Source organism: Staurois parvus, unplaced genomic scaffold (assembly GCF_062004578.1).
Source record: "Staurois parvus isolate SC_StPar_1 unplaced genomic scaffold, SC_StPar_1.0 ptg000054l, whole genome shotgun sequence".
Taxonomy (NCBI): Eukaryota; Metazoa; Chordata; class Amphibia; order Anura; family Ranidae; genus Staurois; species Staurois parvus.
The window spans coordinates 1,470,193-1,477,476 of NW_028317850.1; positions in this window are offsets into that span (position 1 = coordinate 1,470,193).

A 7,284-nucleotide genomic window follows, 5' to 3' on the forward strand; every position below is an offset into this window, starting at 1 on the left:
TCAGCCGACAGCTGCCTTTAGCCCGCTGTTGGCTGAAAACGGGTCACAGGAGTGTAGAAGGAACTGCACTCCTGTGATCCATAGGGGAAGTACAGCCAAAAAAGCATTGGCTATACTTATCCTTTAAGAATGGTCACTTATTAAGTAAAAAAAGACAACTTTTGCATAGTCATAACTGCCTTCTGTGTTGTATCCTAATAAATATGCTCAGAAAAGATATATAAGTTCTGCTAAATAATTTGGAACTACTCATTTTTCCTGCCCCTTATCCTAAACATTAGAATCACAATTAATTAAAATTCAACTACACATTTTAAAAAAGTTGTTTTGTCTGCTTTATATGTTGGAAAGAAACCACACTATATGAAATGTTAGAATCGTCTGCCATTCGTAAACATACATAATGCGTCTGATTTACTAAATGATTTGAGAATGTTCACACAATACGTTGTGTGAATATTCACTTTAATTATCCAAATATGTGAAAAAGAAAATTTCTATCTATTTCATCTGCACACTGGGTAATTGAAGTGAATATTCACACAATTTAGTGTGTGAACGTTCGCACATCGTTTAGTAAATCAACCTCAGAATGTATGTGTTATTCTTTGACAGTACATCTGATATGGCCCATCTGTGATGGAATGTAGTCTGGTTTTTCCATAGCTAAGGTTGTGACTTGATATAGTTTTACAAAAGGCCCTAAGGTGCCAGCAGCCATAACAATCAACTACAAAATGACTCTAGAAAGCTAGACAACCTAGACTATTTAAAAGCCAGTTCCTGACTGTGCTATAGCCAAAAGACGGCTACAGCACAGTCGGCTAGTTCTGGGAGGGCGTCCATGGACATCCTCCCAGAACCAAGCCCCCTACGTGTCTCCTGGAGCATGCACTGCGCGTGATCTGTGATTGCTGTGTCCTTCGGACACAGCTGATCACATAGCTATGGAATGGGACAATCACAGCCGCTTGTACCATGTGACCTGCTGTGTCCAAGCATCTGTGTGGCTGGGGCTACCTCACCACTGCCTTGAGGGAAACCAGGAAGTTGAAGAGAAAAAAATTAAGTATAGCATTAGAAGTTTTTCAAATCCATATGCAGAGAATCATGCTGCAGTGAAAATGTAGGGAAAACACAGGAGACAAAAAAGTACATTGCTTTGCTTACATTAATTTACCAACAGGTATTTGTTTTTATAAAGGTTGTTCTTATATATGTGCCCATAAAGTCCAATATGCACCTATGGGCACATATATAAGAACAACCTTTATAAAAACAAATATTTTATTGTTATTATACTGTTAAAATTAATTACAGCATAAAAGCACTGGCTGATACAGTTATGTTACAATCGATACTATACATATAACTCCTCCATATTCTAAACAGCCAATTCAAATAGATTACATGGTTTAAATCTGTTGAAGGATACCAACGCGTTTCTTCTTTGGGGAATGGAGAATGATCATTTGGAATAGAGATGTACTGAATACAAACTATCAGACAAACTTTGTTAAAAACAAATGATAACATGAATAAATATCCCGAACAGAGTGACCAACTGTAGGGGCATATAATAGGCTCCTATGCGCCACGCCCTATAACATTAAATATAATAATTCAAACACATAAAGCAAAGGCCAATTGCAGACTTTCTTATAGGAATGTATACCATACACATCAATTACATACATGTTGTTCCGCTAAGAATACAAGACTCCCATAGAGGGGGGTAGGGTATTCTATGCTGGTTACAAAAAATATTTTTGTTATTAAAATTGACATAAATGTACCGTATCCTGGTAAAGCTATCAAAAGGCATAAATCGAATGTCAATATGGGTAATCACATAGTAGTTACTCTATAGTTACTCGACATATTTCGCAACATTATCGCTTCTTCAGGAGTTACTACATAGAGAAAAGAATTGAATATAAGTACAACCTAATATCAAATAGTATAGAATTATTTGTAAATATAAGATTTCAAATATACCTTGAGGTATCGGTTACAGAGCAGAATGTGTGTCGGTATAGATGATAATAACGCATGGATCAAGCAAGGCAGGAGGGGGATCCCATAAGGATAAGGCACCACTTGGTAGTCCTCATAGAAGGGTTGTTTTCAAAATCTAAAAAGGGTATATAGATCATAAAAATAGCTATTTAACCCTTCCCCAATCCAGATGGTAATATAATAAAGGTCAAATAATGTGTTAAGCTAACCTTCCAAAGATAAGGCCTGTAAGATTGATGTAAACATTGATTTTAAAGCCCAAGGGGTCAGTAGAGAGTATTCACTAAGGTAGTAAATGTAGATAAGTATACTGTATATAAGGACCTAAAAATTATCCACTTGGCTCCAATGGTTGCTATGCAGTATATGTAAAACCTAGAAGAAGCCCAGAGAAAAAGGAAGGGAGAATTAAAGAATAAAGATATTAAGGGAAGATATTTATACATATTTCCAATATATTGGAGCTAGCTCCAATACGGAGCATTCCAATATCGGGTAAAAACACTAATTGCCAAACAATATACTGACCTTGTTGTAATACAGGCAACGATGAAGCAATGGGAAGGATAGAATAAATTTGGTGCACTACCTCAATTCTACAAAATAGGGGTAGCCCAAGCAGCTGGAATGGTAGAGCCAATACTCTTCTGTAAATACAAGGATCATAAAGGTCTATGCTCGATATCATATCGAGCTTGAGACCTTTATGGTCCTTGTATTTACAGAAGAAGTGTTACAAGGTCTCAGGTGTGAATGGGGAGCAGGTGTGTTAAATTTGGGGTTATGGCTCTCACTCTCTCATACTGGTCACTGGACGTTCATCATGGCACCTCATGGCAAAGAACTGTCTGAGGATCTGAAAAAAAGAATTGTTGCTCTACATCAGTGTTTCTCAACTCCAGTCCTCATGGACCCCCAACAGGTCATGTTTTCAGGATTTCCATTATTTTGCACAGGTGATTTGATCAGTTTCACTGCCTTAGTAATTACCACAGCTGTTTCATCTGAGGGAAATCCTGAAAACATGACCTGTTGGGGGTCCATGAGGACTGGAGTTGAGAAACACTGCTCTACATAAAGATGGCCTAGGTTATAAGAAAATTGCCAAGACCCTGAAACTGAGCTGCAGCATGGTGGCCAAGACCATACAGTGGTTTAACAGGACAGGTTCCATTCAGAACAGGCCTCGCTATGAGCCCTCGGGCACATTACATGCGACTGTGGACTAACCCTATCCCATACAGCTATATTATGTCCTGCTGCTAAATCAGACTATCCACATGCAACTTAAGATGTAAATGACAGCTGGGCACTAAAGGACATTGATCCATATATGGACTCTGGTGCACTTGCTTTACAGTATATTTGGCAACCCATTGGGGTCTGGCTGCTAGCCTTGGGAAGAGGTTAGCATCATCACTCTCTGAGTGGTAGCGGATTGGTTGATTCTATCAGCCTGCTATATGACAACTTGTCAATACTAACTACCTGTTCCCCAGACTAATGGCCTGTTATGCTACACATACTTTTAGACCCAGTGTATGAATGGCAAGGTGTGTGAGTGGATGAACTGAGCCCGAGCTTGATATTCAAGGTGATAACGTTATCTAGCCTTGTTTAATGGTGATTGGCGGATTGTAGATCATTTTGACCATTTTTAAATATAATTTTGATCTTAATAAACCTTAATGGTTCTGTTACACTGCGGCTGGTTCTCCTTTAAAGCCTCCCCAAGGGTAGCCACTCTTGGTCCCCCATATGTTTTTTCTCTAGTTATGTTTATGGCTTGGAGGTACCCCACTGTAAAATATATGGTGAGTCAGTGACTTATGACTAGTAATTATATGTTGAGATCTCCCCTAATGGAGAAATATACCCTGGTATAGCATTTCTTTTCTTTCTCTAGAACTAAGGGACCAAGTCCAATCCCTGAAAAAAAAACCCACACCATAATCCCCCCTCCACTAAACTTTACACTTGACACAATGCAGTCAGTACAGTACAGTTCTCCTGGCAAGAGCTGAACTCAGACATGTCCATCCAATTGCCAGACAAAGAAGCGTGATTTATCACTCCAAAGAACATGTCTCCATTGCTCTAGAGTACAGTGGCTGCCTGCTTTACACCACTGCATCCGGCACTTTGTATCGCACTTGGTGATGAAAGGCGTGGATGCAGCTGCTCGGCCATGGAAACCCATTCCATGAAGCTCTCTAAGCACTGTTGTTGTGTTAATCTGAAGGCCGCACAAAATTTGGAGGTCTTTAGCTATTGAAACTGCAGACAGTTGGCGACTTCTGCACACTGTGTGCTTCAACATGCGCTGACCCTACTCTGTCATTTTATGTGGCCTACTGCTTCGTGGCTGCTTTGCTGTTGTTCCAAGTTTCTTACACTCTGTTATAATCCCACTAACAGTTGACCATGGAATATTTACTAGCAAGGAATTTTTACGGAGGAACTTATTGCACAGGTGGCAACCTATCATGGTACCACGCTAGTAGCAACCTATTCTTTCACAAATGTTTATAGAAGTAGTCTGCATTCCCACAGTTGTGTTCAAAATAATAGCAGTCAGACATCACTAACCTGATCAATCACTGTTTTTGGTAGCAATGATATTTCTACATGGCAAATAATTTACTAGCAGGTGTAGTAGAGTAATAGAAATCCAACAGACCCAACAGTCATGACATGCATGCTGCTGATTCTGTGTAATTGAATCACTAATTGAAAGGGGCATGTTCAAAATAATAGCAGTGTGGAGTTCTATTAGTGAGGTCATTCATTCTTTGAAAAACAGGTGGCAATTATTGCCCTTATTTAAGGAAGGAAGGCAGCAAATGTTGTACATGCTGGTTACAGTGCATTTCTCTCTGAAATTCTGAGGAAAATGGGTCGTTCCAGACATTGTTCAGAAAAACAGCGTACCTTGATTAAAAAGTGGATTAAAGAGGGGAAAACATATAAAGAAGTGCAGAAAATGATAGGCTGCTCAGCTAAAATGATCGCAAATGCTTTAAAATGGCAACCAAAACCTGAAAGACGTGGAAGAAAGCGAAAAAATACCATTTGAATGGATAGAAGAATAGCCAAAATGGCAAGGACTCAGCCAACAATCAGCTCCAGGAAGATCAAAGAAGGTCTAAAGTTACCTGTGAGTACTGTTACAATTAGAAGACGCCTATGTGAAGCCAAGCTATCTGCAAGAAGCCCCCGCAAAGTCCCACTGTTGAAAAAAAGACGTGCTGAAGAGGTTACAATTTGCCAAAGAGCACATTGACTGGCCTAAAGAGAAATGGCGCAACATTTTGTGGACTGATGACAGTAAGATTGTTCTTTTTGGGTCTAGTGGCCGGAGACAGTTTGTCAGACGACCCCCAAACACTGAATTCAAGCCACAGTACACTGTGAAGACAGTGAAGCATGGTGCGCAAGCATCAGGATATGGGGATGTTTCTCATACTACGGTGTTGGGCCTATTTATCGCATACCAGGGATCATGGATCAGTTTGAATACATCAGAATACTTGAAGCAAGTCATGCTGCTTATGCTGAAGAGGAAATGCCCTTGAAATGGGTGTTCCAACAAGACAACCACCCCGAACACACCAGTAAACGTGCAACATCTTGGTTCCAGACCAACAAGATTGACGTTATGGAGTGGCCAGCCCAATCCCCGGATCTTAATCCAATAGAATCTTGTGGGGTGACATCAAAAATGCCATTTCTGAGGCAAAACCAAGAAATAGAGAAGAACTGTGGAATGTAGTCCAATCATCCTGGGCTGGAATACCTGTTCACAGGTGCCAGAAGTTGGGTGACTCCATGCAACACAGATGTACAGCAGTTCTCAGAAACAATACTTATACAACTAAATATTAATTAAGTGATTCAAAGGAAAGCAAACTCTTCAAACATTTTTCAGTTTATATAGTGAATGTTTGAGTTTGTAAGGAAGAATACAAACACTGCAATGTTTTCTGAACAGTCTAATATTCACTTTTCTTCAATTTTTTTAGAGGAACAACACAAATTTGATATATTTTTCTTCATTTTTTGATTTGGAATAGAATGTGTAGTGTTCCCAATGCATTTGTGTGTATGGAAATAAAAGCTATTAGAAGGATTTTGAGCTTTTTTCACTTTTTTCAACACACTGCTATTATTTTGAACACAACTATAGGTGCTTGATTGTATACACCTGTGGCCATGGAGGTGATTGGAACACCTGAATCCAATGATTTGGAGGGGTGTCCCAATACTTTTGGCAAAATAGTGTATTTACGGGGCCATTGTCAATGTCCCGCTCTATATGGCAAAGGCCAATTTCTGTTTTTGCAACTATAATCCACATCAATTTAACTTGACTTATTAAAAGCAACTTATGCATGTGGATAGTTAGTGACATTCCAGTAGTTGCAGTGTTAATTTGTGCAGGTATATGAAGTTGAGTCAGTTCAGTTCCTATTTACATATGTGTGAAATAGATCTGGCACACAGTGATACAGAATCCCAGAAACCTGAGCTTGCAATATTCATATGATGCAAATGATCTGCATTCACTGCAAACACCAGCCAGCATTTCCATTTCATCTCTCTTATCGCTGTTCAAATCTTTCACTGGAGGTAACCATAGCCACAGGGGTTCAAAGGCTTTACCTGCTTTATTTGTGCTCTTTCATAAAAACAATCAAATAATGAGTATGTTTCAAGCTGTTCTTCTACAAAAGCTCTCTGAAGAATATTACAACCAGAATAATGTTTTATGTGTAAGCAGACAATGACACATATATCACGTTGTTTCATTTTTTGCTATAATACACATATAGGTTTTCAGGTTCACACAAGAATATGTGTTCTATTATATGCCAGTAGCATCTTAAATATGCCATTTGGATTGAATCTAAACACTTTTCATTTATTTAAGAAAATATACACATGCTAGTTTGGTAAGCTTGCTTCTGGGCTTTGGTATTGTTTCATCTATACCAACTTTGAAAATACGTTTTTAAAGCCATCACACCTTTTTTTTATAGTTATAAGACTTTAGACTTTAAGACTTATGAATAAGCACATTGGGTGAAACGCGTTAAGATTCCTTTGTTGATGCCTGTTTGCCTGTGCATGTTTTTCATACAAGAAACCCTAAGGTCAAGCAAGAAAACTATGCGGATCCATTCAAGAATATATAAAACCAACATTTCATATTCCTGGTAAATCCCTGCTGTACCATGTACTTGTATGAAAAAGTATCCTGTTCTC